This window comes from Bombus vancouverensis, chromosome 10, assembly GCF_051014615.1.
Source record: "Bombus vancouverensis nearcticus chromosome 10, iyBomVanc1_principal, whole genome shotgun sequence".
NCBI lineage: Eukaryota > Metazoa > Arthropoda > Insecta > Hymenoptera > Apidae > Bombus > Bombus vancouverensis.
Window position 1 is genome coordinate 6,445,787 of NC_134920.1, and position 24,433 is coordinate 6,470,219.

The window sequence follows — 24,433 nt, forward strand, 5'->3', positions numbered from 1 at the left end:
CAAATATGATTACCATTTGAACGAATACGTCGGCGATCTCGTTATTTCTCGTTCAAACTGTATACTTTGAGGAACTAAAACATACAAGTCACAACTATGTACATATGACGTAGGTGCAAACTGTGTACACAGAAACAAACTACGCTGACCAGTCGACCAACAGGTCAGGTCTGCGGTCCATGTATTAAATACGTGGGAACGTGACAGTGTTTCTTCTGCAAACGCGAACGTCAGCGTGTCTATTACACAGCGGAGCTATACATATATGTATATTGCCGGACTTGCAACGCGTTGAGTCCATGTAACACAGCGATCCTGCTGAACTATGGGGCCTACAGATTAACCGTGTGCATTACCCATGGCGCTTTCACACAGCTGTGGTTTTATTGAACTATGGATCCATAGGTTATTATGCCCATTAACCGAGGCTTCTGCCGTAGTGGCAGTTTTATCGAATCAACGACACACAGATCGTGATATTTATGCAGCGAGTGTGCACAGGGTTCCGATATAACGATGATCGCAATTCGACGTTAACGATCATCGCACTCAAACCGCCGCCAATTCTGCTTATTATATACGTTTCAATGCGAACCCACGTGTAATGCTCGGTTCTATTGACTTGTAAACTTCCAAACGATTCCGATCAATTGCATGAATGACGAGAAAGAGAGAGAGAGAGAAAGAGAAGAGTACGATCAAAAGGTTGGTCGAATTTTCTATGTTTGCGTAACACGGATCGCTATACGCCAATAGGAATTAGTCGGTTCGTTCATTGCGATTCCTGTTTGTTTGTTTGTCTATTTATTAAGCCGTGTCATTTGATCTCTTCTGTATAGTTTCTCGCCATACGTTCATTCTACTCATCTATCATTTTCTCTTCGCGCTATTTACTCCGCGTCGTTCCCGTAATTTCATCTAAATCGTTCCGCTTAACATCGATCGATTTTACTTCGTATCCAAAGTGATTCGATAAATACATTTGAAATATATAAACGAAGAATACAATTTTAGCTGTCACTAAAAATACTTGTATCTAGTAAGTTTGTAAGCGTGTAAACACTCAGATACGATACATAGAGAAAGACACAGGAAGCGTTAAGTACCGTGGCAAATGATCGTAATATTTCAAAATATATTTGTCGTTACTCGAATCTGCCGTAATACGAGTGTATTTCCGATTCAGTGATCTTAAACTACATACGTTTAACTTATCATGTTAATCTATAGTACAGTATTTTCGTATATCGCTATTTGTAAGTACCTACATAGATCTGCCGAACACTGTTATTGATAGGTTCAAAGTTTAATAGGAATTCCGTTGAACAGGATCAGGGAGGATATTAAACACGGTAATCCGTCACTCCGCAGTCACACAGGGATTTCGATGCGTGGCATCACTATCCATCGAGTGTAATAATCTGTAGAATTGTTGAATGAAATTGGTAAATATAATTAGCACATATCAAGTATAATATACTAAATGTCATCTGTGTGATGTACGAATATTATGCTATGTTGTGATATTACGTATTATATATTATATGTAAAAGCATCATTGCATATAAATCGTAGTCTTTTCTTTTCAACAGAATACAATGCACCGAGAATATCATTCAGTGTCACATCTTGATAATGTACTTTGGTCGATTACATTGCACGATAAATTTTCACTTTTTCGTTGAGAAATGGATTGAACGTCTTTTTCTTCTTCTTATATTGTTATTTTTATATCTCCAGAATTATCTGATAATTTTTCGTTAAACTGTGAATTTCCATAACGTGAATCGTCTATTCATGGTATTGGTATAACAGCAATAACTGAACGACATTTTATAAAACAATAAACAAGTGCTTACATATTTTTAACAGTAGCACGTGTCTTGCCACCGGACTATATTTATTTATTTTTAAACCTATTTTTGTTTGCTTTTAAAATTTCTCTCGGTAAATTGTTTCTGATTTAATAAAAATTCTCTTCTGGAATAAAATTACGCTGTAAATTCTTCGATGTATTTCGTATCTTGTTACATAGTATCGACACCGCTTTTGTTCTAAATTTTTTACATTGATTGTGAGTCGACTAAAATCGTATCATTCCTACCATTGGCACGGATTTTCCTTTCCCCATTTAACGCATGCTATTTGGTGCTTTATCGATCGGATAGCAGTCATCTATCGTTCACCGATCGAATACGTTGCATAGAAAAATCAAGTAATTTGCATTTCACCGTTACATCGAAATGCTGCCGACCATATGCTAACGCACAGCAATAAAAGTCGTTTCGCGGGTGCAACAGACCCAATTTAGCCACATTAACCATTCAGCAGCGGTATAAAAAACGATACGTTGTTCCAATCGCGCCTGGATCGTTTCAGCTCGTCGATCGCAATCGCATTTTCGAAAGCACGTTTCATCTTCTCTCACATCGAAAATCATTCGAATGCATTTTCCATTATTTCTCTCTCTTTCCCTTTTTTTCTCTTTCTCTCTCTTTTTTCTCTTTCCTTTTTTTTTTTTTTTTTTGATTCATTGAATTTGTTTTCCACACGATCAATCGATTCGTGGAAGTTAAAGTTGTTCTCGGAGTACAGTTTTCAAACTGTAATTCATATTTTCAATTCGGATCTAATTTTGAAATCGAAGTTGTTTTTGGAACTCAATCTTATAATTCCAATTTACCTTCAAGAATAGAACTCAATTTTGGAACTTGTGTTCGCGCCAGCAACACAATTTCGTAACTCGAACTTCACTTTCAATTAAATTGTATCCACAAGCCACGTTAATTAACGCGAATCGAAAGGCAGAGAAAAACGGTAATGTCGCGAAAGTTGTTTCTAAATAGGAACTTTTATTATCTTAAATTGGAATTCAGACTGGGTCTTACGGCTAAGAGTTTGAAACAGAACCCAGGGCGGAAACATAAAATTTTCAACCCAAGTAAAATCCTAGGATCCAAATTTATGAAACTAACGGTCTTTTCGCTTCTAAAATTCTGCTCCGTCCGTTCATGCCTCAATCTCCATTCCTAAAATAGCAGCCATCTCTCAGAGCGAGTGAGTCTCCGTTTCTTAATGCCAGCCACTTAAAGGATAGGTCGGAATTACCACGAGGCAAATCTTTGCTCGCGATGAGAACAAGCTCCGGGAAACGACGAAATCTCGAGTCAAACGTAATTTCGCGAAAGTTATTACGAATGTACCGTGCGAGACGACGAGAGAGCGGCTAAAACGAGAAAAACTGACAGAGAGATTGAAATTCGAAGCTGGCTATCAACACAGAGTCAACGAGAAACGTCGCTCATTTTTGCGAATTATTATTCCGTTGCGACTGTGCCTCGTGAGAAATTGCTTCACCATGTTAAATAAAACCTTGTGCATCCCTGTTCGCGATCTTAATCATGTCGATTGTAATCTCACGAGATACGCCGATTATTATTTCAGCGTGATATCGAGATTTTATTCTCTTAATGATGGTTTAACTATAGGTCGATTGTAAAATTTCCGAGCTAATTGTTTTTCATCGTTTTCGGTTAGTCGGTTGAACGAGAAACGTAAAACGAGAAAGATGAATACAAATTTAATTTGATTAGCGTGTAATATTAATAGTAATACCTTCATTAAAAACTTGGTAACAAACTTTTGCCGTTTCCTACTGACAAGCATAAAGAAACGTTTCACGAAACGACCGAAATTACGAGATCTCCTAATAAATGATAAGCGCGGGAAACTTTGAAATATCTCGTACATCGTGGTTAGGATATTTTGTTAACGACTAGCCCGTTTCGAAGATTCCTTCAATTTTAAACGGTCACGTAATGAAGTTCTAATTGCAATTATTCATCCACCTTCTGCGATTAAACTTCGCGAAGGATGTAATTTCACTCGATTTTTCTCCAACCCGTTATCTCGTTATTTTAAAATTATATGATAATTACAGAATATAAAATCGTATAATAACGACGTTGCCTCAAGTGCAGAATTTAAAAAATCAACGTCGAGATTCTCAACAGTTTTATTTTTAATCAGACCAACTCAAACATGGAATATATTTCGCAAAAATCAAATCTTTCGCTGTAATATACTTATTATATTTCCATTAAAATTAATTATTATATATTTCGATCGAGGAAGAATATTAAAAAATTCGGCTCAGCTTGTTAACAATCGAGAAAATAAAAGAGAGCAGAAATATTCGAACTCTAATTTCCCTTAACGAGCAACCATGAAACAAGTTTGAGCCATTACCTTTGGTTCGAACAGTGGCGAGCACCGCGTGCGAAATTTATGTCGGACAATTAGGCGGCATTTAGAAACTGCAACGGAGTTTTCCTTAATTTCCGCCGGAAGTCGAAGGTCACGCGTCCCTGGGGACAATTTCAGGGGTCGGCGTACGTGTTGTATGTACCACGTTCTCTCAGATAACCTTCCAACCCCTGCAGCTGGAGGCGTGGAGAAGACGAAAGAAGACGGCGTAAAGGGATCCTTTCTCTCTTTGTCACTCTCAGACGACCTGAACCGCAGTGCGGAGAAGCGTGAAGCCGGTTAATCGCACTTGGCTCCACGACCTCGTGCACCAACCCTAATTTCCTAGTCGGCTGTTTAAAACTCTTCCATCAAGTAGTATTTAGGAATTTTTGCTTCTCAGATCTTCTTAGGATACGTTTATTTTTTATCGAAATTTTTATTGACAGTGAATTCATTATTTATTTATTGTAAATGGGTCGACTAATTTTATATACGTAAATGATGAAATTCTACGTGGGACACGACTTGCATAAGTAATATTATTTTAGCGGTTAAGAACGTCATGGAGTGTTAAATAGACGTTACAGTTAAAACGAGACACTGAATGGCCAAAGATATTAAAAGTATCGGTGAACTTGTTACGTAATTTAGATAATTTGCCGATGACATCAATGTGTCCGAATCGAGTTTGCTTCTGGTTTTTGAACTTTTTACTGCTCCATGACAAATCTTTATTAGCACTTGATTAACCGTCGTGATAATAAAATGAAGAATATAGTGTCTTTCGGGACATTTTAACTTTTCTGTTTAATAGATTGCGGGGAATTTTGATATTGGATATTCTTTTAATCAATTAGAATCTATTTTGCTGCAAGTACATGGATTACACTCATAGAATGGTAGATAAATCTCTCGATCGAATGGCTTTTAAGAAATTTTGCTTTTTGGATATTCTTCCAATCTTCTCTATTCTTCTATCGGATACTTATATATACGGTAAATCTCGTTTTCGCATCTTCTAACTAATATCAAGTTTTTATTGAAAATGGATAATATATTATTGAGATATGTGTAATTTTGTGTGCTACACTGGATTAGCTGCGTAGTAGTGACACACATATATGAGTATGAGCGTGTGTGGGAGTATGTGCGTGCGCAGCGTCTCGTAAAACAGAAGAATGCAACTGTTCCGTACGTATGGTGGTAAAGACTACTAAGACGCGTGCAATGTGTATCTACGAATATCTTGTAAATCACATATTAAATAAATCTGAAACTATTTTAATATCATTTCTACATGTAATGTTAGTGTTCCCACACATTTATTTCGGCGACTAAGATCCACAATTCTCAACGTATATAATAGCAATTGCATAGGAAAAAATTGTATCACGTACTCTTTGACGACTGTTCCTCTATATCTTATCTCGACGAAAATTTCTATTTATCGCATAAAAGTCTTCCTTGGAGGGAAGAAAAGTCCAATTCTTTGGATCTTTGAACCTAAGATAGCAGCTATCGATCAAAATTTTTCTATCAAAATCTACCAAAATTTACATCATCCCTCAGAATAAAAACTAAACTTTCGACCTTCTGTTCTCTGAATCGGAATAGCGCGTGGAATGCTGCGATCGATGAACAGAGACGTTGCGCGAATGGTTGAAATCGAAGTGTTGCAGACGAGTGATAAGGGGATGAGGGAAGAGGGTGTAAAGCGATACGGTTAGAAAGAGAGAGAATGGGAAAGTTTGCACGAGTGTAGCCTGCTGCGGAGTATCAGACAAGCACATGGAGTTTCGGGGAGGCTGGCAAAGAGTAACGGAGTGCAGAGAAACGTGCTGCGGAGTGTCAGAGAGTACGACCGGAGATACGGGATTGCCTTGAGATACTACGTATAGAACACGATGCCGGAGGATACAGAACGTTTCGGAAATAAAACTTCCAAGGGTATAACGTTATGGTGTCTACGGAGTGTTACATCGAATCGGAATCTTTTATACCCTCGTATCACAGTAAAACGGGGAAAAACATACAGAGAGTGTTGAAGAAGCAAAGAGTTAGGAAGGATGGCTGGCGATTTTAAAGAGCGATAGTTGCAAGTAGTTGTAAGTAATATTTTTTAGTTTTTTCCTAATTTGACCGAGCATGTAATTGTCACTGATAATTTTAGCTCTTTGATGACTAGACTGGGGATTTTTATATTAGATTTTGATATGTCCGTGTCACCTTGGATATTTTATGTATCCATTATGCGATTATCTTTGTTCGTTGAAATTTTTTATAGTCACAGAAAACACATTTAAATTTTCATAAACATTCGTAGACTATAGATAAATGAGGGATGAACGAGACAGAACATTTCTAAAGAAATGAACAGTGAAATTAACGATGTCCCGAATTTTATTATCGTATGAATGAAGAGCACAGGCGAAATGGAATACGACAAACGATGGGTATCGCTGATCTTAAAAAAAAAGCTATGTTCATTACAATAGTCACTGCAATGTGAAAGTACGTGTTCGAGAAAAAGACACTTGTACTACTCTCTCATTTAGCAAGACACCCCAAATGGAATAAAACCTGACACCGTTGCAGTTATGTCAACGTCGCCGCACCACATTCAGCCGCATTCCACTTGAAAAATTTTTCCTTTATCAGACTGCACTTCACTCAGATGTCTCTAGACATTTTCAATCTCCCGTTTCTCCTTGCTCCTCTATTTTCAAGAATGTTTCCTCCGTTCTAGTTTAGCTTTGGATAACCACGCGTGCACGGCTGCTTGAGTAACAAGATCTCAGTGTCACTTGTAAAATATCTGCAGGGATACGAACAAACTAGAACAATATGACCGCGTTTACTGGAGACCCGATAATTATCGAAAAATCCAGTAAAGCGCAATAAATCCGAAGATCTCATTTTCATCGAAATTCGGGCGAACGAGTCCAATCACATCGGCTATCCGAGCGTCGCTGTGTTTCTCCGCGGCCACAAAGCTAATCTAAGTAACGCCAAGCTGCGTTTCAATTCCCGATCCGTTTGATCCGTGGACCGCGATGAAGCAATCAACGTTGTGGCCCCGTCGTCATCCCACGACAAGTCTCTCCTCTCTTCTCCATTTTTTTTTCTCCTCCCCTCTCTGTCATCGTATCGGCTCGATACTTTCGTCGCCCGGTGTATTCAACGATCCTCGTCGGATGCAATCATCTTTCGAAAGGTATCGAAGGTCACGTTCCCCGGCGTTGCACGCGCTGCGGGATGCATACGAACCCGCCGGATAACCTTTGACCCCGTCGAGGATCACGAAGCGTTGTGAACAGTCGAGCCTCTCACAGGGGCAAAGGACAGAGTTTCCGTTCGATTATTTTTTTCTTCTTCTCCTTTTTTTTTCTAATTTTCTTCTCTCTCTTCTACGCGACTGTGCTAGAACGGAGGACTGGTCAGAGAGGCCGATGACATGTGGAAATTACGCTTTAGACTTGGTTCACACGAGGCAGGAGTGGAATCGTCGTGGAAAGATTCGAAGTTCGATAGGTTTCAATTTTGTTCGAGAATGCGTACTTGGTGAATTCACAATGGGATCTTCTGATACTATTCGGTGGAAGAGATAGGAGGCAAGGCACATAGGTGGCACATTTGGTGTACACTGGCTCACGAAAGTATTATATTTAGATAACTGACCGTGGGAAACTTTTAGTTATATATTGAGTGTGTTATATAAGATATTTTAAAATTTCATTAATGCTGTTATGAGAATCGACTATTTAGATCATATTGGTAAAGCTTGAAGGAAAGAAAATATACAAAAATTATCAGATACTTAGTACAAACACGTATTTTACACAAACCACAAAAATATTTAAATAATCAATTGTGTCTTTATAGGAGGTACGAGGTATTTACTCGAAGCATTGTACGTAGTAAAAAAATTTGTCGACATGAAAAAATAAAAACTCTTCTGGTTGTTGAACGTATTTCACGTCGGTAAATGATAGTGGCAATTAACTGCAATTTACAGCGTGGCGCAGCAACAAATTCCTGGATGGTGGTACAACAGAGGGATAACATCGACGAGCAAGAGTTTATTAGGATCGTTACTTTGACAGACCGATGGACCATAAACAAGGGTGTCGTTCTAGCCGCGTGATACGAAAAGGCGCAGCGTAAATATCGATTTTTAATTAGTCCAATCCTATTACGACCGTGATGATTCCTAAAGGCCAACCGTTGTCTTCATGGTGGAACGCGATGAGCACATGGCCATCGTAATCTGATTATCCGTGCAAACAGTCGAACCTGTTACTCTACGTTCTCTTCTTCTTTCTCTTTTTTACTTTCCTCCTTTTCTCTGATAGAGAAAAAGAGTTTGAAGAGACAGAGGTTCTTACAGAATACAATGTGAAGTCTGAAATAACGTGTATACAGGGTGTTTTGTCTGTTTTGAATTACTCAACAGTGAAACCATCGATTTCTAACGTGTATCCGAAAATATATACACAAGTTTTCGAATCTTTTTGTATTATCAACCTATGTGGCACCTGAGCACCGTACGAGCACACCAAGAAAAATAAATTCTTAAGATTAGTAATTGTTACGAGGATCATTATGTATTTTCTAGCATAGAATCTAACAGTGCAATATCAAGTACCGTACAAAAACTATCAGAAAACTAGTTATAGTATGTCCAAAATCCACTCGAAATGATTGTTTTTCAATGTTACTGCCACACATACACACGCAGACAAACACACACCTTCGCTTGTTAATCTACAGTGGAAGGATCCTAAAAGTTATAAAAATTGTAAAAATTTCCTTTTTCACATTACAATTTACACTACAAATTTTACATTACAATTTATAAATCGACATCATGAGACACGTAAAGCGAACGAATACACAATAAAGCGCATTCTTCGCGTTATAAATTTAATCGAAACCATCGGCATCGGTAATATTTCCGTCACCCTTTCACCTCGAGCGCAGCATCCCCTACGGTAACATTCCTACGTGCATTAAAACCTTTCAATTACGGGAGCACGGTGGCGTTACACTCGACGAGACGATAATGCGTTTACAGGATGCAGTCGGTTGCTTCGGCAGCGAGTCGAATAAACAGGGACCCGTCGATTCCTTTCGCGAACGAAACAATACGATTCCCCTTATCGCCGCTGGCAACTCCTCGAATATCGGAAACCACTGGCTCGGAAAGGGGGCGAAGGGAAAAGCCGCAAGTGGCGCGCGCGCCACGAGGGAAAAAGTCCACCCTCTATTCTCGTTCCATCTCTTTCCTCTCCCTTTCTTTTCTCTTCTCTTCTCTAGGCTTTATACGTACATACACACGTGCCTTTCTTCCCTAGTCTCGACGAATTTATGCGAAAGCAATCGCGCATAAACGGTTGGCGAAAAACGCGTCTGCCGGATTTCTCGAACTGCCTGCCGTGCGTCTTCCTCGCGGAGAACACGAGAATAGAAGCTGTACGTCGCCATAACAGCCGGTTCACCGCGTCTTACCGTTATGAGACGCCGAGGAATTCGCTGGAAATTCGACAGAGATATTCACAGTCGTCCCGGGATTTTCGGGTTTCCTCGATATTTCTAGCTTCCGCGAAGACACCGCATATTTTGAGGGGTTTTGTAATGGATTTAAGGGAAAGCATGTAAGTTTCTAGAGGTAAATCCTGTTTATATATTTTCCTACCCATTTCAGAAGAATAATTGATAACTATGTGTTCAGATTTTACGAATAAAGAGTATTTTTAGCTTTTGCAAAGCATTTAAGAAAATGCGCGAGTCTTTGGATGGAAATATTTGAATTTCTGTTTGACAGGAATAATTGATATTTGTGACTAATTCAGACTGAAGTATCGTTGGAAGATTTATCGGTTTTCGATATTTTTACTTTTGATTGTTTTACCGTTTTATCATCAACTACGAAACATTTCATATGTTATATATCGCTCAAACATTGTAAAGACGTAAAATTTCGCACATTGTGGAACACCATTTAAAACTTTCCCTCTTAAAGTCTTCCAAAACGAGAAGTAGAACTCCTTCGCTTTACTTCCTAATTCCCTCTACTTCATTTTTCAAGTAATCCACGTTCAGCGCGAGTTTATCGGGCGAAGAGGACGTCACATAAATTCCGGATTAACGCGAAACATCGGAGTTGATCGGGTTTTTCTCGCGTATTAGCATTCTCGAATTCACGGTATCCCTCCGGTGACTTTGCCAGCGGCTTCTGGCCCGTACGTTCTACAAGGATATTCCATTAGTCCGGTGCTACGAGTCAGCCTTTACGATTACACCGGAAACGAATACGTTTCTCCACTCTTTTCCTTTCCTTTCCCTTTTCTATAATGGCCATCGAATTAATTAGAACCACTAAAAATTGTCAGTATTTGTCACTTTTCTAATAAAATTGAGAGTAGAGAAAGCGAATTCTGATAAAGAAATCTATTAATTACGAAGGTGCTTTGATACAAAGAATGATTCACAAAGGTATTTGAATTTTCGACATTGGGAAACTCTTAGGAATATAGTGCATGTGTCGTACGAAACATTTGGAAATTCTATTAGCACTGCGACAAGACCAGATCATCACGATTATATCGGTAAAATTTGAAACAAACTTGGAAATGTATATAGAAGTATCAGAAATATAGTTTAGAAAGCCTATGAACGTATTTCAATACTCGATCATTTGTTATATCATTAGCAAGTAAATCGCAACATTTACTGAGACAATATTTACTTTCAAACAACTGGTCATACTGTATTAATTTTCTTCGAATACGCTTATGACAAACATTGTTCATATACATTTTTTAAATTTCTCTATTCTATATGATATAATATGATAATCGTGGCCCGTTACAGTGCTAATGATACAACAAATAGTTTCACATAATACTCCTAATATATCCGTATTATCAACAGTATTGCAAGCCACTGTGCAACATATTCCACTTACTACACGACTGAAATTTCTGCACATAGCTCCAATTCAATATCCATCAACTTATACAATACTTCTCTTCTCTTGTTCCCTGAAGTGTTTCACGGTGCAAATCGTGAATCGCGGTGTTCTTTTCTTTTGTTTTTCTTCACTGTGACCCCGCCGGTTTAATCTTTATTTCCTCCCGGTCCCGTGCGTCTTCTGTTACCTCTCGCCATGTTTATTCATCCCTTCCGTTTGCTGCTCGTTACCACGGCTACGACAAATTCCTATTCGTAATCGAGGCAGAACGAGACTGCTCCTTTGAATTCGGACTGGAGAAATATCGCGGCAGTAACGACGCTGCCAACGAAACGTGTGTACGAGGAGAACGAGAGTTGCGGAAGTCGGCCGTCGAAATTGCACCTAACCATCCGCCTGACCGGGAAAAAAATTTCCCTTTGCTTCTATGGGGTAGCTAGCTCGCCCCGTAAACGTGCTTCGAGTTTCTTCGCTGCCACCATCGTTCAGATCCACGGAAATGGAAATTGAAACGATTAGAGTCTTTCGTGATGTACATACCATGCGAACGAGACTTGGAATAAGCACGAAAAGGAGTTAGGAGATTAAATGTACAGATAAAACGTTAAGGGGCGAAACATTTTGCAAAAGGATCAAGTCGATTTCGTATTGAAAATTGGTTAACAGTAGCACGTGATTGTATTATGAATAGATGGAGGATGTTTACGAAAATTCTGTTTTCTTCTGGATGTGAACGAAGAGATTTTTAGGAAACCGAGATATAAATTTATATAGGAATACTTTATTTTTTAATTATTTTGTTAATTTTATTGCATGATCTATTTCTGTAAGTTCATTTATTGCAGGAACATGACGCGAATAAAGAGTGGAATTTTGAAAGTAGCGTTCGTAACGTCATCTTTCTCTGCTTTCCGATGTATAGAGTTTTATGTAACAAAGACATCGAGAACATTCGATTATATCAGCGATTCTGTTCAAACATAGGTGCATTTAGAAATTCACGAAATTCACATCGAATAGCAAAGTTTCATTAAGAGTAAATGTCTCAAGATTCCGGGGCGAATTTTAAAAACACTGAGAAAACGATCTGCCAGATGAGAATTAAAACTAGAGATCGATCGAATCAAAAGAACTGAAACGCTAACACATCCGAAACGAGAATGTAAACCAAAAATGGACCGAATCGAAAGACCTGAAACGTCAAAAAGCCCGAGCCTTCCACTTTTATCCCGTTCACGAGCAAACGTAAACTTTCAAACTTCCTACCACGTTCTAATCTATTCAGAGAACACGTTGCCAGGCGGCTGTCGCCCAACAGTTATTCCCTTTCCTCCTGCTACAGTCCCGTTCCCGGTCGCTCTTCTCCAGGCCTCCTCTTTGTGCTGCTAAACGGAGACAGAGAATCGCAGAGGCACAGCCAGATAGACACACGAAATACGGAAAGACAAAGAAAGAGAGAGAGAGAAAGAAAGATGGAAAATCTTCTGTCGGCAGGCGAACGGAAAAGGACGGTGACGTATCAGGGAACGTGCAAGAGCAAACAGGGAAAAGCAGAGGCGAGGACATGCGGGCTGTTCTCCCGACGGGGAAACTGCCGCTGGTCCTCGTTGGCCGGCGACGTTCGAGCGGAAAACAGGGAATGGCTCCGGGCTGGCTTTTCTTCCTGTAGAAAGCGTCGCGGCCGTTGAAAGCGGATTCGGATAAGCGTGAAACCTCGAGGAAAATCGGAAAACAACGTTCCACTACGGAGACACTTTCCTGGAGATATATCTGTATATTAGGTTGTCTCAAAAGTTCCTTTTGTTTTATTAGGAAATAACAGATGCACAACATTTTTTGTTTAATATTATTTTATCGAATTGTATATGATCCATTTTGCGGTAATAGAATAACATGTGTATGTGTGTGTGTGTGTGTATTATATCGTGTGTACATTTGCTCATCAAAGTATTTGAACATTTGTAAACACTTTTTATCAATGCGTTACGTGCATTGTTCGAAACATTTTGAAATTTCGCTAGTACTGTAATGACACTCTGTTATTGTGATTATTGTGATTATATTGGTAGAGCTTGAAACAGATGTTATAAGATATTTGGTACAAGTATATATTTCGCAAAATGAAATCTCAAAAGTATGTAAATAGTCAATTATCGATTGTATCAATACACTTCGATATTCAGTGAGATCATATTTGACATTTATTGTGCAAAATTACAGCTTAAGAAGGCTATTTACGCTTTATACTCAGTTGTTGCTAAATAGAAAGTCGTGCCTCATTGAGATGCTAAGGAGATGTCACAAAGTTCTATATACAACACGTAAAATATGGTCAGAAGAGTTTTCTATGGTAAACATTCAAATACTTTCGCGAACCAGTGTTCTTACGTACGCTGTCGGTCAAAGTATTTGCACGTTTCATAATATTTAATACAAATTTAATATTTTTTATTGCTTTCGTTTTCTAGCGTTAGAAATTTTATTTAATACAATTCGTTAATTTTCTTAATATAATTCGGTTCTACTCGTTAAAATACATGTTAATTAACATGTTAATTAAAAGTGTAACATTAAATCTCAATACCTGAAACTTTTGCATAAAATTCAATGTGTAAGAATATGCAAGGAATAAAGATTCAGATCGATTCTGTGGTATGATAATACCGATGATATGTAACAAAATTAATAAAATAAAATTCGTTGGACTTTCCTAATAAACGTAACTTATCATATGTTCAATATGTATCGTAGTATTCATGGCCGATAGTGCATCTTCATGTTTCACAGGCTTCTTTCTCGCTAATACACAATCCTCGCGTGATCTTCGCCGCGTGTCACTTTGCATTACCGCCGATTTGGCCAAGATCGGCGTCAACCGCGTGAATTATTCGCCGCGTAGGACACATTCGCATGATTTATGCGCGGATACGAGCTTCGGCGAACTTTTGCTTTCTTTCTCTTCCTTTCTTCTTTCGTTGGTTCTTTGCTTGCTCGTGTTAAGTCGGAAATACTACGAGTTTACGGCTCGCGTCTGGAAAATGTTCAAGTTTCGCGATAGTAAAACCAGTATAGTAGGTTTTCTGCTTGGTTTAAAGTGCTCGAAGTTTGAAGTACACGAATGTGTACAGTTTGTGGTGTTTGTAATTTGATGATAGTTAGGCAGAGTTGGTTGCCTGACTAAGAGATAAATTTATACGTGCGACGGTGATATGATCACTTTATGACGGTTTGCTATAAAATCGTATACTCGATACATGATAAATTTGATAAATTCCTGATGATAATAAGATTCTGATAATAATTGTCACGGTTTTACGAATGTTAATTTGTCAAGTTGATCAACATAGCTTCAGAACGATTCACGCGATAACGTATAATAGAGATCGATATAATAGTCATACGATTACTATTGTTCCTAATACTACCAAGCTACCACACTAACAAGCAATATGAATACTAATAGTATTCGTATTATTCAAAGCGAGAAATACATAGAAACACATCTAGTAACAATAGTCTATTCTGTGATACCTTTCAATGTTCACCCATTGACGAAAGACACGATCGTAACCGACCAGTTAGGAACAAATTCTTCGTCCCCCGGGAGATTTCTTTCCAATCGTTTCCTCACAAAAGCGTACTATTTCCTCGGTTCTCGAGTTTCCTTCGAATCGTCGAACGTCATTCTTCCCGGTTTATCGCCTACGTTCGTAGAAATTAATACGGATTGAGAGGACACGAGGAAAAGGCAAAAGCAAAGAATGGGCAGACATACTTTTCTATTGGTGCCTAATATCGGTTGAATCATTTCCACAAATATTGCCTACGTTCGCCGAATTGGTCCCGGGAACAAGAACCTCTTACGAAGCTTAATTCTCCACCGATGCGATACCAGGCAATCGGATAAAGCTACCCGCTTCGAGATATCGATGATGCTCTCCTCCACTGTCTGCCCTCGTGCGGTGTTTTCTTACGTTGCAGCGAATAAAACGCTGAATCGCTTGGTAGGCTCTTTATCGCGCTGATGAAGCGGGACAAGCAGAGGAAGAAAGGAGGAGATGAAAAGAAAGAGAGACGATATTGTCGTCCAAGGAACGTTACGGTCTTGTTTGCCTCCGTTATTTCTTCGTTAGTTTGACACGAGCAATGTGTACCGAAAATTGTATTTTATTCAGTCACGGTACCTATACAATTACAGAAGTCTACTCCTTAAATATAAAACATAGTAAATACCTCTACACACCTACGTACGTCCCTTGAATATAAAATATTATATCTGTACATTTTCTGGGTGTACTAAGGCACATATTGGTAAAACACGAAGCTGGTAAAATTAGAAAAATGAAGTAGAAAGATATAAAACACAGTATTACAAACATCAATTATATTTACGTGAAATCATAAAAATAGCGAGCTCGATATTATATAATATTAATATATTGTAATAATATTTTGCTATTCCCTTAACGTTGAGCAAGGTCTTGTAGTTCATGTAACTTTGTCCAAGACTTTTGTAAGTCATAAACCTCGATTTTCCTTCTAAAAATTCCTTTGAAAAATATGTTAATACCAGTTAAATGTACACAATTTCGTGACAAAGTGGTTTATTAGTTCCTTCGGTAAATCAGTTTCTCAAAATTCAATAGATGTACGTAGATTCTCCTGACTGACTGTACGTGTAAATATCGTTTATATCGTCTGAAAAGAATATCTTCTTAGAAGAATTTATATCGATATAATAATATTTTCTAACGTATACGTAGTTCTCATAGATTATTATCTCCGACAGCAAGCACTTTACACCTCCATACGTAAAATCCAGCCGACAGAACCATTGAATGCGAATCTCTCCATCGTCTCAGCCCCAAGAATCAACCAAACAACTCGCACTTGCCCCGCAACAAATATATCCATCCATCCCACCTCCTGAATGCCAATACAGTCTAGCGCACTATCTCATAGAACAAGCGTGGGATCAGCGAATCGGAGAGAGCACGATGGATTTACCGTCTCTACATAAAGCTTGGAAAGCTCGATCGAATACAAAACCATTCTGTTTCTTTTATCCTTTCCATAAACGTAACGGAATCGTGAGCACGCGATCACGCGGATCCGTTCAGGTGGAAATCAGATCACCCTTTTTCCACCATCCCCAGGAACCTTTGGATTCTTAGCCCCACGCGAAAGGTAGAATAGCTGTTTGCTCGGTTCTCGGCGAACTTATTCGCAGCCAATTCCAGCGTTCCAACTCGTCTATTCTGCTCTACTTAGATAAAACGACCTATCTGGCATTTTTATTTTTTCCGTTTTTCTAACGTCTTTACGTCGGCACGTTTTGGATTAGGGTAATTCCGAGATAGACGGCCTTAGTTTTGTTTTTTTTTTTTCGAACGAATTTAAATGGAAAAAGATTGAAACAGCAAAATTGATTTGTATATTAAACTCTCACTCTTACTTGTTGTGTCACTAGATAGTCGACGAAGATTAGATTTATGAATGAGAAAACATAACGTATCGATACGTTTTTTAAATCCTTGAATTGACTATGTTTCCTGAAATCATAGGTGAAGATGTTCATAGGTACGCGATGAGAACATTAGATTTCCTTGCTTTCCTTGAGCCAATTACATACATTTTCTCTTGTTTTTCACAAATGCTAGCACTCGCACGTGTTCTAACGTTAATTGCGTAACGAGCTGGCCGATTAATGTCATCCGTAGATTTTATATGAAAAATAATTTAGTTGGCCATTTTTCACGGAATTATTTATATGTTTCGTTATTGGCGGACACGCGATTTTTTCTATAAAAGTTTCTTATTCTTTCTGCAAAATTCTGTTGCGTGTCCCTATAAATTTACATTTTCCATACATTTTCGTCCTCTACTTTTTCTCTGCGTTCCACGATTACCTGTTTTATTTTCCAATAATTTCTGTACAACTTGTGCAGTGTTATAATCTCTGATAGCCAAAGTTGCTCGTACTCGCCGTGAAGATGTTAGGATGTCTCAAAATATTTTAAGCTCCGTTGTTTTTTTACCTCCGAAGTAAAATTGCTAATATTCCTATTAAATAGAAAAATTTGAATCTGAATAAAAATTACAACAGATCCTTTTCGACTAAATTCAAAAATGAAATATCGTCTGGTTCATAGATGAAGAACGAAATATTGTTAATTAAAAATGGTAGACAATGCGACAATGTGTTCCAGCAAGCAATTTCAATGAAATACCCCGATCGTCACCGTGCCTTTTATCGGCACCGAAATTGTTCCTCGGACCACCAGCACCAAATTTCCGAAGCAATCAGAATTCCCAACACCTCTCTGATAAACTTTTCCTAATAGGCGAGCCATCGTGCCGCAAATAACCCACATATTTTCCTCCATGTTCCATCGTAGGCCCATAATTCTACAACTTCCATTGGAAACGCCCAGATTCCTCTGGCGTTCCTGTTTAATCGTCAAGAAATATCCAAGCGATGATAATAGAAAATTAAATAGACCTTCTACCTACATGTTACCTACACCTCTTCTAGTTTAACACTTTGACTGTCACGTTGGTCATTGGTGACCGGAGAGCTCGAACTTCTTACAATCGTAAAAATTGTATGAAAATTGACAGTTAGGGCATTTTCAATATAACCGATAAATAGAAGACACTTTGAAATAAAAAGTGCCCCATTGAACAGTTAAACATTTTTATTAGAACATCAATAAAAAGAATGAGAACAAATCTTGCACCTAACTGTGCACTGTGTTTGCATCCACATCTTTGAGGGGTAATCTACGAATATTATTATAAACACACCTTAGAAAATAATCGTAAATGCTGCTTTATAATCATAAAATTGAAGTTAGAAGTGTGCACATACCTTACTATTATGTATAGAATGAGCAAATACTGTTTACTGATATCTTCTACACGTTTCAACAATATATTCCGCACGTTTTGCTTAGACGAAATAATAAATGCGAGTGGTTTGTTGAAATAAACGAAGCCTTGTTATAATATGTCGTTATCAACTGTTACCAAGGCGCCACGGTGGTCACTCGTGACCACCAATAAGATAAACGGTCCATTGGGGAAGAATGTTGTCTTACATCATCAATTTATTATTATTTTGCCATTATATGCTTCGAATAATAAAAATACTCCCGTGATGTCCTGAGCGAAACATGTGATTTCGGCGTGACAGCCAAAGTGTTAAGCTCTTGGAACCTTCTGCTACAGATAATGTGCCAACAATATGAAAAATTCGTTTGCACAGGGTCAGTACTAGACGCGTCCATAAATTAAGTTACTTCAAGAAATATTACTATTACGACGATTTATTGTGCGCAAGCATACCAATTTCCTTTATTCACTGACAAATGTCAATTCGAAACAAGCTGATCGTCTTTGGGAGTACTTGTTCGTTCTTAACGCATTCAAGACAGTCTGCGAAATGCGCTCTGTTGTCCGTTTCTTGAATGGGAGAAATGTGGAACCGGCTGACATTGATCGTCGATTTTGCGAGATGTATGAAAAACGTGCCATAAGCGATTCAATGGCAAGAAAATTGGTTAGAAACTTGAATGACGGCCGTGAGGATGCGCATGACGACCAACGAAGCGGCGGGAAAGAAGTTCGTAGCAACAGACGATTCGCAACTTCGTCGTTTTCCATTCGTTTCTCGCGAATTTCACGGTCGTGGCTCCACGAAATTGTGTCACATTGTCTGGGTTTTCGGAAGTTATACTCACACCGGGACACAAAAACCGGTGCTCCGTTATATGACAACTGCTTCGATAATGGTAAAAGGTACGTAGAAAAGCAGTCGAAGCTATGAAGAATACAATGAACGTCAAAGATTATGGAAACCTACAGAATTCTAGCTTTCGTCCGAAATTGAAACGATTCTGTGTCTCTACCCTTTCGTCCTTGCGAGGATATCATTGCGAAACGAAGAAAGCGAACGAGGTACATCCTGAGCAAGCGATAGAAGAGATCAAAGTGCCATTATCAACGTATAACGACTGCGACCATGCCAGCCATAATCGAAACAACTCGTTCCATTCGACGAAACGGAACCTGAGACGGCGAAAGATCGAAATTCTTTAACGGACTGTTTATAGTCATTGGTTCCAGAGTGAGATGACCGTGTAGATTCCCTCAGGGAGCAATTTAACTTCCGTTTTTGAGAGTTTTCACTAAGAACAGGTCGCCATCGAAGTTGCCATCGACTGGAACGAAGTTGGCCGAACTACCCAATTCCATTTATCCGACGAGATAGACGATCCGGCTATGACTTGCCTGTTCGTCCCAAAACAACAGCTTTAACGATCGATGTACGATTACGAAAAAATCGATTATTCCGCACTCTGAACGTTTGGTCAATCAGATTTTTGATAAAAAGTTGAAAAATTAATGTTGAACAACAAAATTCTTTTCTAAGTTAATAAGAAATCGATCGTTTATATTGATCTATTTCTGTTTCTTGACGAAATTCAATACGATAATAAATTATGAATAATATTCAATGCTTTATTCGATGCAGAATTAACGTTAGAATCTATTCTTTCTCGCTTTATGTGTACGTATTAGGTCGTCCGAAAAGTTTCTTTCGTTTTATAAGGAAATAATGGATACACAACATATTTGTTTTATATTATTTTATCGAATTACGTATGATCCATTTTGTTCTATCAAGATAAAGACCAAAACGTTTGAAAGATTAGGTTTCATGTTTGTATGAAGATGCATCCTTGTAAAACACGTGTCTGTAAAAGAAAGACACTTTTCGGACAACCTAATATATCGAATACGATAAAAGTGTCTGACAAGTATTTTCGTTATCTCCTTAAGCCAGCAAAGAAAACGTTCGTAAATTTAAATGACCGAGAAAACACCCATAGACAGAAATATGTTTTATTATCGATTATTCACCAAATAATGCATTAAATTACCAATCAAAGATAAGACGTATATATATGTATATATTAATTTTTTAGAATTTATTTTCATTAGACACTCTTTATTCCTCTCGGCGAGTACTGTACGTCCTGTCCTTACTTTTTAACAGTCTATTTATGTATGTCCACGAAGTAAAATTTCTTTCTACCTTTTCATCAGAGGATTCAGCCGGGCATTCAGTGAATTTCTTCGTTGCCTCATAAATGCGTTTAACGTAAACGTCCCGGCATAATCTCCCTGCTGTTTTATTTCGTCGAGCTCGCGATGGTCAAACGGTTGTCTGGTCTCAAATTTTAATTACTGGAAACTATCCTCGCGCTTCATCCCTTGCGTGTTACGTGGGCAAAAAGGGTCGTACGGACAAAGGGACTTTTGTATCGAGAACGTCAGCCACGGAGGAACGCATGTCAACAGCGAAATTTATTTAGCAGAAACAGGGAAACGTGGGGACGATATTATTTCGACAGGAAACACGGCCGAGGGGAATATCTGACGGCGCCAGGAAGAATCTACAGTGGCTACAGAAAGTACTTTTACATATCCACGTTCTCCGATGAAGTATTTTTTGTACGGTTCTACGTCTCATTTTCCTAGTATGGAATTTTTCTAGTCATATGAAGGTACCACCACTAATGGTACTCCTTATAATTTCTCAATTTCCTCTATTAATTAAAACATACGATGCTTTACGATGACGCCGCGTAAACAACATATTCCACGCTGTTATACCGCTTAATCTCGGAAAAAATATACCAGCGATTTAAAAACCATGTTCTGATAGTCTTTAGAAATTTGAAGACGAAAAATCGCAGCAACTATTGGTCCAGAACGCAGATGAAACTTAAAAGAAGTTTGGAAATCAACTCGATTCGGAAATTATCTCGTCGATTGATTTATTTTCATTCCTTTCGCGACGATATTCCGCTTGTATTCGTTGGAACGAATGTTGTGGAACGAATGTAAAATGTTGGAACGAATTCATCTCACATGGATTTCGTGCACTTTTTATTCACCTACAAATTTCCCATAAATAAGTAAACGTCCTCAGTCAATGCATCAGTTTTCGCTACGTCTTGTTCCTCCTGACGCGTATAATTCCTTGCATTTTTCAACTAAAAAATTTCCATCCATTCTCGCCCCTCGCTCTTACAGCTTAACCGTCTGTTTCCTCACTTAATCTTTTATGTCTTCTTCGCATCCTCTTCCCAAACCTCCCACAGCAGCCCTCCTCTGCTCGCCTGACGCCAGCCAGACCTAACAGTCCCCTTCTTTCAGCCGGTTCATCCCTTGAATCCCCGTCTAACCCCAGGAACATCCCCCAAGTTCCGTCTTCGACCCAGCGCGCACAGAAGAGGGGAAACGCGCGTTACCGCCGAAAAACGAGGACGATGGGGTGCCACTGTGCACTGAAAATGGGGTGGCCGTGTTTCGCGTTCACGCAGTGCCAAGGGGGTGGCTCGTTAGCAAGCGGAGCCACCCTCTTGCGCGAGAACACGCAGCGCGTCTGTAAAATTGAATCTTTTGTTTCTCCGATGCCGTTCCCGCAGCAAGTTGCATTGTGTCTGGGCTGTTGCTAGCCAAGCCACCCCTTTTTATTATTATTAGCATGGCGCGCGTGTGATTGCGTCATACTTTATGCACCGCGGACCATCGTGCTTGGAAATCAACATGCAGCAGGGCCCGGGGAAAATCGAAGTCGCGGTTCTTGGGGGTTTTTAAGGGTTTGGCTTGATTTTACGTATTGACAGGAGAGGATACGATAGAGGGTGGTTTTCAGAAGTTGATGACGAACATTAGGGGAAGATGGATTGGATTGAATTTTTAAATAATTCGAGCTTACTGCGAGTAGGTGCAAATCAAAATCGCGATTCTTGATGGATTTGAAGAAGTTTCGCACGGTTTTGTACTTTGTACAGCTACTGCTATTTTTCTGTTTAATGGAGGGTGTAAGAGAAGATAGACTGGAACTCGGTTTTCGGGTAATTTGAAATTGCTGCTGGAGAATACAAATCGAAATCGCGGTTCTTGCTGGTTCTAGGGGATTTAAGGGGTTTGCGATGGTTTTGTATTTTGATAGGAGAAGATATAGTAGAGAGTGGTTTTCAGAAATTAACGAGCAATGTTAGAGGAGATAGACGATAATAGCAGTTTCTTGGCACATAGAAAGGGATACCGAAGGATTGCGAAAGATCGTAAAATAGGAAATGACGAAAAATATATGACGAACGAAGAGGACTGAATATATCACGCGAAAAAAAGAATGCAGTAAGAGATAACGAAATACCGAACATCGAAAGTGTGAAAGACGTAGAGCAAAAAGGAAAACAGGGAAAGGTAAATGCTGCTGAACAATGAACAAACTATGAAATAACGAGAAATAAAAAGACAAAGACGAAAGAAAGAAGAAGAAAAGCTCCAAAGAAGAGATCCTGCGGAGTGAAAAATGGATGGGAACAAGCAAAACACCGGAGAGAGAAAGAAAGAAAAGAGCAAACATTGGTGTAGGCTGGATACGTTGCAATGTAAAATATGAGTGGAGGGAGATGCGAGAAGAAATAGAAAAGACGACAACGAAATCTTGAACGTAAGGAAAGAACATAGGAAAGAATGTAAGAACGTAGGGAAAAAAGAAACACAAACGTAAAGAGATAAAGCGTGAACAGAGTTAGCCGCGAGAAGTAAAATGAAATTCTATAAAAACACGACTAATTAACGAAATACGGTTGACGCGAGAAAACCGGGAAAAGGAACGCTTTGCAATCGGATAAAACTGCGAAAAACTTCATGGACTGAAGACGAGTGAAGAAAAACCTGCCAGAAAAAAGAGAAGAAAATTGGAAAAACCTCGCGTAGAAAGATAAATAAACGGAAACTGGGTACAAAGACAAGCTAAGACAACCAGAAAGCTGTTGCACAAAGGGCGATCTCGGAAGAAAACGAAAGAAGAGAAAAAATGTGATCGTAACAAGCTAAAAGAAAAAACGTGCAAAATGAAAGACGGAAAAACGAAGAGTCATGAAAAAATAGAATGAGAAAAAGAGAAAAGAGCCGGAAGAAGGGAGAAAGGACGAAGAAAGGAGGGATCCCACCCTTGCGGACTCGGCACAATGGGACACGCACAATGCGAGGTTGGATAAAGGGCGGTAGAGGGACGAAGGAAAGATAATGTAGCGTTGGTTAGGGAGGAGCGAAAACGAGAAAGAAGAGCGAAGAATAAAGAAAGAAAGGAGGAAAGGAAAAGGAGGGAGCGCGCACCCTTTGCGTTTACTGCAGTGCTCTTCAACCCCGTTGGATATTTTCGACGAGATTTGACCCTCGTCTTCGCTTCTCTCTCGCTAATAAATAATAAAACGCCGAGACAGAAATGTGTCGTAAACTGCACCCTTCGACAGAAGCCAAGAATTCATCGGCCACTTCAGAAACAGAGCGCCAGTTTTATTTCCTTTACGTGCCACCAGCTACGTTCTTAGGAAACTTTTTTACAGTTAGACTCTTAATCTGATACGTTTAAGCACACTTTTCGCGAGTTTTTTCTCCGCTTTTACACTCTTGCTTTTTCTTCTTCTTCTTCTTCTTGCTTGTCTTCCTTGTTCCTTGGTTTATCGTGATAAGGTGGTCTCAGGATGAATTTAATAATAAAAATACCTCGTATATCATGCTTGACACGAGAATGAATAATATCAGAGTTCACGAACATAGACTTTAAAAAAGTGGCATTATCTAGTGTTACTTTGGATCAGAGTTGATTTTATTGGCTCCGGAATATCCATTTTCATCGATGCTTGTATCGGCGATAAATCACGCGAGACACTAAAAGGAAGGATATTGGGCAAAGTTTAGAAATCCTGCGGATTGCTAAGTCGCGTGAAAAATACCGCTGAATCTATTCTTTACCGTTCCAGAAGACAAACGTTTCTAAAAACAAACGTTTTTGTCCGCTTCGTCTCAATTTCCAATTGAAATGACGAATCATCCACACCAATGACACTCCTCTCGTATTTTATCCAAACAGCGCGAAGATATTGTTTAGCTTTAAAGAAACTTAACTGGATCGAAAATAACCGAAAGAACGCAGCATGGTTAATTGTTAAATAAATTGACGCATTTTTAAAATAAGCGATGCACCGTTTACGGGTGCAAAGTGCAGTAGCGGTATTTTGGAAGGAACTGAGGGAAATAGCAAGGCAGAAAAGAGAAAAGAAAAAAGAAATAGACGAAACGAGCAAAGTTCGTGCCACGAAAACGAAAGAGTTTCTTATA

At 38.9% G+C, this 24,433-nt stretch overlaps 1 protein-coding gene across 4 annotated transcripts in view; it reads right to left on the reverse strand.

The window, feature by feature from the left end:
* The window catches only part of PH4alphaEFB (prolyl 4-hydroxylase subunit alpha-1), a 378,836-nt gene that overhangs the window by 104,083 nt on the left and 250,320 nt on the right, over nt 1-24,433 (reverse strand). The gene's annotated exons all lie outside the window — the stretch shown is intronic.